The following is an 11,883-nucleotide window of genomic DNA, read 5'->3' on the forward strand; positions in this document are numbered from 1 at the left end:
GTGAATTAAAGTGAAATGAGTAACTAATAAGAGAAAACATAGTTATTGGATCTATTTTTTCCTCCTTATATTTGCAGTATAGTGGAGATAAGAATCACGAAGCCAGAACTCATCATTCTCTCTTTGTTAACCCTTTAATAAGAATCCCTGTCTTACTGAATGTTGATGTAATTGGTTAAGCACATCAAGTAGAAGAACTGTAGACTATTTATTAATCTGTAGTCTTTAATTAATTTATTTAAATAGACGATGTTACATTGAAATAGAGATGTACTTTTTCATGGAATGACTTTATTTTAAATTCAAGCTCCTGAATGAAAAAAATAAAAAGCATGTCTATTTTTGAAATTGCATTCTATCCTGAAAAACAAAATAACTAATGTTCTCACTGATAAAGACCTAAGACGGCAGTTAATTTTTTTTTTTTGTTTGCTTTTTTTAGCTAACATGAGGCTTTGAATGAACCTCTCCAGACATTTTTACCTTAAAGTCACATTTTAGAAGATAACAAAAAATGTTAAGATAATGGATTTTTAAAGCACAATTTCTTTAAGGTTTTGCTTCATGTTTTTAAATGCATTTTAAGAATTGAAATTTCAATAGTCATTTCCATATTAAAATTACAATTTCATAACCAAATTCTGTGTTTAATTACTACACTAATCTTGGTTAAATAGTATAATATTGCTTTTTCTGAGTATCACACATCAAGTGTTATTGATGGCATTATTTTAGAAACCCTGTAACAAAGATCTCATTTAATATAGAGTTTATGAACATTTTACTTAATCCAAAATAGAATGATATATTTAATCTCTGACCAGTTTGGAAGGCCAATGCTGACTATGTAAACTAATATCCAAGTATTTTGCTTGCTTTGCTGATTTTAAAGTAAATGGCAAATGCTGCAGATTTATGGTATAGTATATTGATGAAAAACACATTATATCTACCATGTTCAATAAGTAACAAATTTAAGGTTTGACCACTAGTAAGTTATCAACTCATATAAATCCCACCACATATTAAATAATCAAAACCTTCTGAAAGATCAAATAAAGGACATCAATTTAAACTTTTCACCAGAATTTTGGTTCATGAATATCCCTGACCTATCCACGGATCAATGGAATAATTTTTTTAGTTTGAATAGAGCTCTATCTCTTAATACAACACAGTAAGTTATCAAAGTTTAAAGTCACTAAAAATTTTCCACTTGGTTTCTTATTCAATATTTTAAATATATATTAATGTGTATGTTCACAGGAGAATGACCAGGGAATGCTTTTATTACTGGAGAAAAAAGGAGTTCAAATAATAAGTTCTTGAAACTGTACTGAGAAGCATACTCCTAAGTCATTAAGGCATATAATGTAGAGAAAAAAATTTTAAAAACTGGTAGGAATATATTGAAAAATACTAAATTATGAATAAGTTAATATTTTAAAACGTCTGAATTTCAAGCACAGTTTTCTTTGTATGTTCTAGAAGCCAGTCTAGATATGATGAAGTACTAGAATCTGAATCTGGACTTGGGCTTATATTTTGGTTCACATTAGCTGTGCAGAAGTCAGTGTAGTTATGACATAGCCAGTTTATCTTTTGAAGGATTCTTAGGAATATCTTGAATGAGCTGGGAGCAGGGATCAGGGTAGGGGAATGAGTTGGTCTTTCATGGCTATGAATCGAGTTGTGACACCAGGACAAACTATCAGTATTTTTGGAAGTTCTAGAGAGGCACCTGCAAAAATGGAGAAAGAATAATCTTTGGAATTGGAAAACATCTGCCAAGTTTTACTATCTTCTCCAATGAAAGCTTTCCCACGGAATAGCAGATTATTTTTTTCCTACAGTGGGACACTGATTATATCATTTCCTAAACTACCATTTATAATTTGGTGTCCCTTACGATTTAGGCCTTTGGTGAATCATCATAACCTTCAGAATAAAATCTATGCTGCTTTTCTTGAACTAAGATCTAGATCCCATTTCCTATGTATCATTTCTCTCTATTTTCATGTTCCAGTCATATTAAACTGTTTGAAGATATCTGAATATGCTTTGCTCTCTCACCTCTCTATGCCTTGCACATATTACCTGAAATGTCCTTTTATTTTAAAATTCCTTTTTTGAACTTCTTCGTTTTACTTGCTTTGGAACTCTAACATAAAATTTTCTCCTCCGGAAAATGGGATTGACATATACACACTAGCATATATAAAACAGATAACTAACTAATGAGCACCTACTGCATAGCAGAGGGAGCTCGACTCAACGCTCTCTGGGGACCTCGGTGGGAAGAAAATCCAAAGAGGGGATATGTGTATACACACAGCTCATTCACTTTGCCATATAGCAGAAACTAACACAACATTGTAAAGCAATATCCTCCAGTAAAAATTAATTTAAAAAATAGTCCTTGTTCATATGTACACTGTTTACATATTAGTATAATTATGCAATATATTGTTATATACAGTATATATATATATTCTATAATAGAAATATAATATACTCACAGAACTTTTTCATCTTTGAAACTGCAACTATATATCAATTAAACAACACTTCCCCCTTCATCCCCTCTCCCCAACCCCTGATATCCAACATTCTATTTTCTGTTTATATTGAACTTGAATGTTCTAAGTACTTCATGTATGTGGAATCATACAGTATATTTCTGGGACTGGCTTATTTCACTTAGAATAATGTCTTTACGTTTTATCTGTGCTATAGCGTATGGCAAGATTGCCTTTTTCTATAAGACTAAATAATATTCCATTGTCAGTACATACCACATATTATATCTATTCATCCATCAATGGACATTTGGGTTGTTTCTACCTCTCGCCTATTGCTAATAATGCTGTTATAAAAGTGGATGTATAGATATCTTTTAGAGGCCCTACTTTCACTTCTTTCGGATGTATGCTGAGAAGTGGGATGACTAGATCGTATATTAGTTCTAACTGTAAGTTTTTGAGGAATTGTAGTACTGTTTTCCAAGCTGTTGCCCCGTTTTACAATCACGCTAACAGTGTGCAAGGGTTCCTTATCCACATTCTCACCAACACTTTTTATTATCTTTTTTTTTTTGATAGGAGGCATCCCAGTGGCTGTGAGATCTCATTGAATTTGTAAATTGCATTGAAATAGCCGGACTCCTGATTACATCATTAAGCCACTGAATCCAGCTAGGGCTGCATGAACTGAAATCTTTTATAATTTCCTCAAGTCAGGTTGAGTGTCTCCACTTATAACCCCAGAAATTTTGTCTGAGATACCTCTCTGTGTCCCAGTGTACCTGCATACCTTCCCACAGAGGCTTTAGTGATACTTTTGATATGCCACCACAAATCAAATCAACGAGAAGTCATCTGGAGTTAACAGGCATTCTTGTAGGGAAATGCAAATATACCTTCTACTCTCTTTTTAATTAGAGGATAATTGCATTACAATGTTGTGTTGGTTTCTACTGAACAACAATGTAAATCAGCCATAAGTATACATATACCCCTTCCTTCTTGAACCTCCCTCCCACCACCCCTCCCCCACCCCACCATCTAGGTGGTCACAGAGCACCCGGCTGAACTCTGTTACACAGCAGCTTCCCACTAGCTATCTATTTTACACATGGCAGTGTATATGTTCCAATGCTACTCTTCCTTCTACTCTCGAGGAACTTTTAGTTAAACTTTACATGAACTAACCTTTATCCAGCTGCTTCCTTCCAACATCTAACAAAATCATCACTGAAGGTTTACTGCATGAAGAAGGAAGAAGGAGGCAGAGGAAGAGGAGGAGACGGGGGAGGAAGAGGAGTGGAGGTTGGAGAAGAGGAAAGGAAGAAGAGGAGAGAGAAGCAAGAAAAATGAAAGTAACTTGATATCCTTGAGTACTCTCTGCATTAGAACCTTCTCCACCCTGTAGTTCCTGCCTGAGCTGAAGAGGTGCACCATCTCAGGAGAGCAGTGGGTATTAGGAAACATTGCTACCTGAAGTTGGGAGTCTAAGCTAGAAAGGAAGATCAGAGAATGCCGGATACAAACATTGCCTATTTTATTAGAAACAGTCTTTGAGAAGAAAAATGAAATAATCATCCATGCAAGAGTATTGATACATGGTCTCCTGCTCTCAAAATTATGATAATGAAAAGCCTGAATATTGATGCAGACAAAAGTATGATGTATTTACAGTGAAATAATGGGAGGGACAACGTGCAGAAAGGTTCATAGTAAAATAATTGATACCTAATACTAACCTGAAAAATCATGAAATAATAGTATTATCAAATTATTTAGAAGTACAGTTGTATGAGAAACAGAAATGACTAAATGTGGCATAGCAAGAAATTACATTTAAAAATTACCTCTGACAAAGGGCAGAGGTGGGAGTGGAGTATGGGGCTGATTGTTTTTAATTTACTAAGCCTCAGAAAATTTTCACTTAAAACCATGTTCATGTATAACATAGGTGAGAAAGGAAAAGAAAGTCACTACCTCCCAACAGGACACCCTCACACACTGCACTCCGCCAGTCCAACCCTTGTAGATAACTACTGAGCAAGTGTATGCAATCTCTGTGGGCGGCTGAGACATGTGTATATGACCCTGCTTGTCTGTGTATATGCGTGCTTAACCAGTTAATTCCTGTTATAATTCTGCAACTTGTTTTATCTCTAAAGAATATACCAGGAATATCTTCCATTTTTTTATGCTACATAATTCTACAAAAGTAGCCATTTATTTAGCCATTTCCCTGATATATGCTCTTATAAAAGTTCTTTTGTCCTCATTTTGAGGAATATTTTTCAAATACATAAATATAAGGTTTTAAAGTATTGATTTAGTTCCAGAGATTATTTTATGGCTACAGTGATGAAAATAAAGTGAATAAAGAGAAATAGCTACTTGAGTAATTATAATACCATGTAATGAGTTCCATAGAGGGTTGGCAAGAAAGTCTACAACAAATATAGTATTATAGAAGAAGAGGTTCATGTGAATCCCCATCTCCATAAGAAAAAATACTAGAATGACAGAAAGGTGATGAAACTATAAAAATACATTATATCAGGGGGAAAGAATGATTTATTTATTTTCTAAGACTGTAATAACCATATATTTTTCATTGAGATGAAAAATGTAATCCAAAGCTCTGAGAAGTTTGGTGCACCTCAGCTAACCATGATTTAGTAAGGAGGAAAATAGGGCAGGAAGAGAAAAGGAGGAGACAGGAGAAGATGGAGGGATAAACTTAGAATAAATAGTTTCTCTACAATAATAGTTTTTTAAAATGTCTTACATTAAGGCTATCCCTGGATGTGTGTATTTTGAATAATTTGAGTCCTCAAATGGGGGTGATGGGAGTAGCTTCCTAAGGATCAACTTGATGAGACCAAGCAAGAAACTTAACACACTCAAATCAAGGTGAAGAACTGATTACACTCTGATCTTAACCAGTGTTCTTGAAATGGTTATATAAAATTTAATACACATTGACATTATGCTAATTAACAAAATCTTAAAGCACATGCCAAGAAGAAAAGCCCTAGCAGAATATAGTTTGTTTTGGACCATGAAATAATTTGGGGTCTAAAGAAAACACACCAAAAAGTACCCACAAATAAACCTCTAAAAGCTAACCATTTCAATAAAGAGCATGGACGCATTCACCAAATTTCATTCTAGAATCAAGACAAAGGTGTCTGGTATCTAAAACAGTAAGTTAGAGACAAAGGTCTAACCGAGATATCTGATACTGTGAAATACTAAGCTCTGAATCTACTGACTTGGAGGCATGGTCAAAATCTTTGTAGGATAATGGGTCTGTTCCCAATATTGTACTTATATTCAGTTATCGCATTGAAAATGGCCAAAGGTAGATCTCAGATTTGAAAAATGGTGCCAGCAACTCATTATACGGGGTTTCACTAAAGGTTGTGCCAAATCTGTACGGATATGGGAGCACCTGGGGGTGCTGGATATAAAATTCCAGAAGCAAATTCTAGATATTGAAAATAAAAATGCTGTTAAAAGTTATCAGTAGAAGAAGGTTCCCTGCCACACAGTCTGGGAAGTAAAAACAATAGAGAATGGGATTCTGGGGAGCAGATTGCTGGTTCACTGATTCACGTGGAAGGCTTTCACCTATGTGATTAGTCAGTGTTTATATACATGAAGACCCCTGGAGAAGGGATAAGATACGCACTCCAGTATTCTTGGTCTTCCTGGTGGCTCAGTTGGTAAAGAATCCGCCTGCAATGTAGGAGACCTGGGTTCAGTGCCTGGGTTGGGAAGATCCCCTGGAGAAGGGCATGGCAATCCACTCCAGTACTCTTGCCTGGAGAATCCCCATGGACAGAGAAGCCTGGTGGGCTGCCAGTGAATGGGGTCGCAAAGAGTCAGACATGACTGAGCTACTGAGCAAGCACGGCTGGTAGACATGAAGAAATGGAGAAGTGGACAGCCAGCTCAATGCATTTTACTCTGATTTTACTTGTAGATGTATGCACATTTGCATTTGCAAATGAATATCTTTCTTGAATTCAGTTTTTATGCCTTTTGGCCAAGTGGTCACAGGCTTAAAACCTAGGCTGCTCTGAGTCAAGTTTTGGCTCTATCACCTCATTCTGACTTTGGGCAAAAACTTTAATTTACTTAGTCTCAGTTTCCCCATATGTGAAATGAACATAATAAATTCCCATGTCAAAAAGTTACTATGATTGTTAAATGTGGTGGTGTAAAGCATATCATCAGTTCCAAACACAGGGCAAATGCTAAATGGTAAACATGACAATATCTTCACATTCAATTCTTATTCTTTGGATACAGTCATATATTTTTGTGCCTATTTTATATGTTTTCACAAAATTTTTTTAGTCATGTAGCTATCTGTCTTCATCGTGGGCACTGTTTGCCATAACTATTTTATTCACTATTAAAAAATCTTGACACGTTTAGGTTGCCCATTCTTATATTTTCTTATTGTGTTCAGCAGCAATAAGTCCTCAGGCAATGTGCTTTTTCATCTGTGCTTATTCACAATCTGAGTTATTGTTTTTAGAGTGTTTAAAAATGCCCAGTATATGCTTATTCTAACAATAAAAATAAATTAGAGAACCTAAATGATATAAAAACCATTTACATTTTGAAAAAATATTAAAGCACGGTTTCCTTCATAAAGAATAAAAGCAAAGTTAGGTAGAATTTCCAAAAAAATTAGATGTCAAATTTTCACATTAAAACTTTTTATTTTACTATAAAAGGGATATGGGTTTATATTATTTTTCATGATGCCAATAAGCCTATTATAGTGAACAGGATGCTATGCTGAATTGACCATAACTTTTTCATGACATGAGTTGGTGTTTACAGTAAAATATATTTTAAAAACTGTGAGTATAAAATATTAGTGGACTACAAATAATAATGGTTTCAAATTCTCCATTAAGAGTTTTGCTTTTCAAGGGCTTGACAATTTTTGCAACTCCTTCTGGTTTTGCAACTCCTTTATGGCTTTGCTTTAGAAAACATCCACCAAAACATCACTGCTCTTCTTCCATCTCAGTGTTATGGTTTTACACATTGCTAAATCTCAGGCAGATAAACAGATTCAAATAAAATTTGGTCATAAAAGGAAACAGCACCTACTGTACGTTGAGAATTTCGATGGCAACTTTCAGCCGAATGTGAATTAAAATGGCTAGGTTATAAATCCCCTGAAAATAAGGTTTATAATGGAAATGCTGACAGGCATTTAACGATAGCAGCAGTAGCTGGCACCACTGTAATAAAAGGACTTAAATGAAAAAAAAAATGTATGCCTCACAAAGACATGTGGATTTCAGGGTAAAGCTATATGCAGACTCAATGTAAGGATGGATGATAATACGCCTCAGCAATTATGATGCATGGGTGTTAGTAACAAAGAATCTTGAAATTCAACTTCCAGTCAAATTGTGAAAGAGTTTAAGGAAAAACCTGAATGCAGTATTCTTCAGCTGTGTTACTCTGGCACCATCATCCTCTTACCAATATATTTTATTCATGCTTTAGTATCAGAGCAGAGAAGAGCTTAGTCAGAAACTGACCCCCTTGAAAGCAAGATGGGCATTTCAACAGCCAGTCCTTTGGAACTCTTGTTATAATGAATTATTAAAGCCTTGGTTAGGCTTAGGTAAGAAAATACACACATTCTTTCAGGGACACTGCTCGATTTCTATAGTCAGAAAGTTCATAGTTCTGTTTCTTTCAGGTCACTCCCTGGAGGGGACAATAGCCCTGAGTAGCCTCTCTAAACCATCTGGATGCATAAAGTTCACCCTCTGATTATATCCAAGCAATAAATTAATGACTTGGTTTTCTTTTTCCTTCACAGTTAGCCACATGTTAATCTACTTTGTTTTTGCTTTCTACTTTTGAGCTTAAATTCTTCTTATGTTTATGAGTCATATAAAAATAAATGAAAGTTTCATATTTTTATTGTGACTATAAAATAAAATAAATGAGGTTTTTCATTCTGCTAAAAAAAAGCAGATTAAAATAATTTTTTTAAACGTCTTAGTACTTGCCTGTAGATCCAAACTGATCACTAGTAGATTCTGGTTTTGAGACTCTCATGTCCCAGGTTATTCCCAAGGAACTCCACTCTGTAATTCTTCTAACAAATAACAAGCTCTTTGGTTATTTTGGGAGAGAATCTTTCCCTGGAAAAGGATAAAGGTACACTGGTGTGAGTGTCTGTGTATTCTTTCTTCATGGCTATAAATCCCACCCAAACTGTCAAGGTTGACAATCTAAAACGATAATCAAAACCACTTTTTACATTCGTTCTTGTAACTGCCGCAGGCAAGTTTTAAAAGATATGCTAACAAATCCCAAAGAATAGCTGGTATTAAATATTTGATATGAACTGAAATGAATACTGTAGATATAAAATTTAAGTCATATAGTTTTTTAATTTCTTATCCATCTGTAACTAGAGTCAATGTGTGTCCATCCAATTTTTAATTATTTAATCAAATTAAATTTAATTGAAAATAACATAAATATATACACAGTCGTACCTATTTAGATATGTGTGTATGTATATATATATATTTTAATTCATAGAAACTTGGGAAAAAAACAAATGACAAATTAAAGAAAAAGGTAGCTATTTTATAAGCTAGATTACTTTATTATTCTAATACCATAAGCAATATATAAAAAATCATCCAATACGAATATTTAGCTTTATTTGAATTGAGCATTTGTCATTATAGGGCTTCCCTAGGAGCTCAGCCGGTAAAGAATCCACCTGCAATGCAGGAGACCTCGATTCGATTCTTGGGTCGGGATAGGCTACCCACTCCAATATTCTTGGGCTTCCTTGGTGGCTCAGCTAGTAAAGAATCCACCTGCAATGCGGGAGACCTGGGTTCAATCCCAGGGTTGGGAAGATCCCCTAGAGAAGGGAATGGTGACCCACTCCAGTATTCTGGCCTAGAGAATTCCAAAGAGTCGGACACCACTGAGCAACTTTCACTTTTTCTCATTATACATTTTAGTGTGCGTTTACTGCTTTGTATAAAATCATGTATTGATTTATACCAAATACAACAAGAAGTGAGTAAATTGTGCATACACAGTCAATGCATTTTTATAAATTGCACAGTTTCATTTAACCCTACCCAGAGTAAGACCAAGAACATTAGCAGCATCCCCAGCCAGTTATCACCAATTCCAAAGATAATCACTTATCTTGGCATGGGTCTCTCAGGAACAGACACGAGTGTTTGAGTGCAGGTGCTTTACTTGAGAGAAGACCCCAGAATTCATCTAGTGAGAGCAGAGAAGTGAGGCCAGAAAGAGAGAGAGATGAAGAATGCATGCAGAAGAGTGTATTCGTGCTACGGGCAACTGGCGTCAGTCCTTCAGTGAATGCCCTGAGAAACCGTGTGGAACAGTCCTGAACTGTTCTCCTGGAGGACGAGGAGACTCCGTTTATCCCCTGAATTCTATCTCTGATTTGTTGAGAATTTCTCTCAGGAAAGTTTAGTTATCTGTACTTCTGGGTTGGAAGGGTAAAAATGTGAGAAAGACTAAGACAAAATGCTGAGATCTCGTCTACTTTATCATGTGGTTCTTCTCATCAGAGTTAAGTACCGTGTCCTTTTGGTAAGAGTTAACGGTGACAGCTTCCATTCTGTGGTTGGTACTGTTAATATTTATATAATAAATGATATTTCTCAGAAAGTCAAACTGACACCAGATGCTGTGAGATTTGCAGAAGAATTTTAGCTAATGTCATGATGGGCAGCACCCCCAGTAATATTTTATTTTGTCTGTTGTGGTTGTGGAATCTGCTGTAGGAAAGGTTCATCCATGTCTTTAACTGGTATAAGAAGATGCAAATTTATCACAGCATAATGTCCTTGAAATTGCAAGGTTCACACAAGATGGTATAATTTTCCCTATCTTGAACTTGATATGAAGTATGATGATTTATGTTAGAAGCAAAGGAAAGCAAGAAAATGGAGAGTAAGTAATTTGATGAAGCTCACACAATAGAGTAGAATATGAGGCAAGTGAAACTGAAATGAGAAAACTTGAAGGGATGTGTCAAGATTAAATATCAAAAAGCAAGTTTAGTGGTGAGCCCAGTGATTTCTGAGAGGAGATAAGCAGAGATTTTAGCACATGGATGAAACAGATTCATGTGGAATCCAAGTCTGAAAGTCAGGTATTTGTCTATCAAGACATTGGGACAGTCCCAACACTGACAAGATTACAATTTGGGGTCACATTTGCAAAGCTTCAAAGGAATGAGAGTAACAAGACAAAGAAACTAAATCCAAAGGAAACCCTATTGTGGGCCCTAAAGTCCATAAAGAGAATTGACTAGAGTTGTCTATGTCAGCACATTAGGTCTGGACAGGGGATGACAGTGCCTTATTGGATGAAGACACTAAGAATAAAGGTATTGGGAATCATTTTCAGAGCTAGGGTATGAGGGGACATCGTTTTCAACTTTTTAAAGAATTGCTGGCCTTTTTTGAAGCCACCAATCAGGACACACATATTGAACTGAACATCTAATACCCAGATGGGTATGTCCTGCTAGTCAATTCTTGCTCTTTCTGCTGACCACCACAGTTTGTTTGCCTGTCAATTATTTTAGGACAGAATATTCTTTCCAAGCAAGGCTAACCAATAATACTATGGCTACTATTTCTGGTTGTTATTTCTGGTTCCTCTCTTCTCTCTAGATCCACTTGATAATCACTTAAGCTTTCATCCAGCATACTATATTCTGGTCACCTTTGAACATGCCATGCTAATTCACACTTCTGTGCCTTTCAGTGTGTTCTTTCTGATATCTGGTATTCCCTTACTACTATTCCCAGCTCAAAACTTTTATCCTTCCTTTGAGACTCACATAGCTTTCTCTGATCACTCCTATCTTTTGTTAATATCCTACTCTACCTACCTCTCTACATGATGGATGTTCATTTATCTCCAACTAGATTACAAGCTCCTCTACTAGAGGAAGAGGGTGTTTTCTATGACCAGTGCGTTCTCTTGGCAGAACTCTGTTAGCCTTTGCCCTGCTTCATTCTGTACTCCAAGGCCAAATTTGCCTGTTACTCCAGGTGTTTCTTGACTTCCTACTTTTGCATTCCAGTTCCCTATAATGAAAAGGACATCTTTTTGGGGCGTTAGTTCTAGAAGGTCTTGTAGGTCTTCATAGAACCATTCAACTTCAGCTTCTTCCACGTTACTGGTCGGGGCATAGACTTGAATTACCATGATATTAAATGGTGTGCCTTGGAAACGAACAGAGATCATTCTGTCATTTTTGAGATTGCATCCAAGTACTGTATTTTGAACTCTTTTGTTG

The sequence above is a fragment of the Cervus elaphus genome, chromosome 28 (genome assembly GCF_910594005.1).
Source record: "Cervus elaphus chromosome 28, mCerEla1.1, whole genome shotgun sequence".
Classification (NCBI taxonomy): domain Eukaryota; kingdom Metazoa; phylum Chordata; class Mammalia; order Artiodactyla; family Cervidae; genus Cervus; species Cervus elaphus.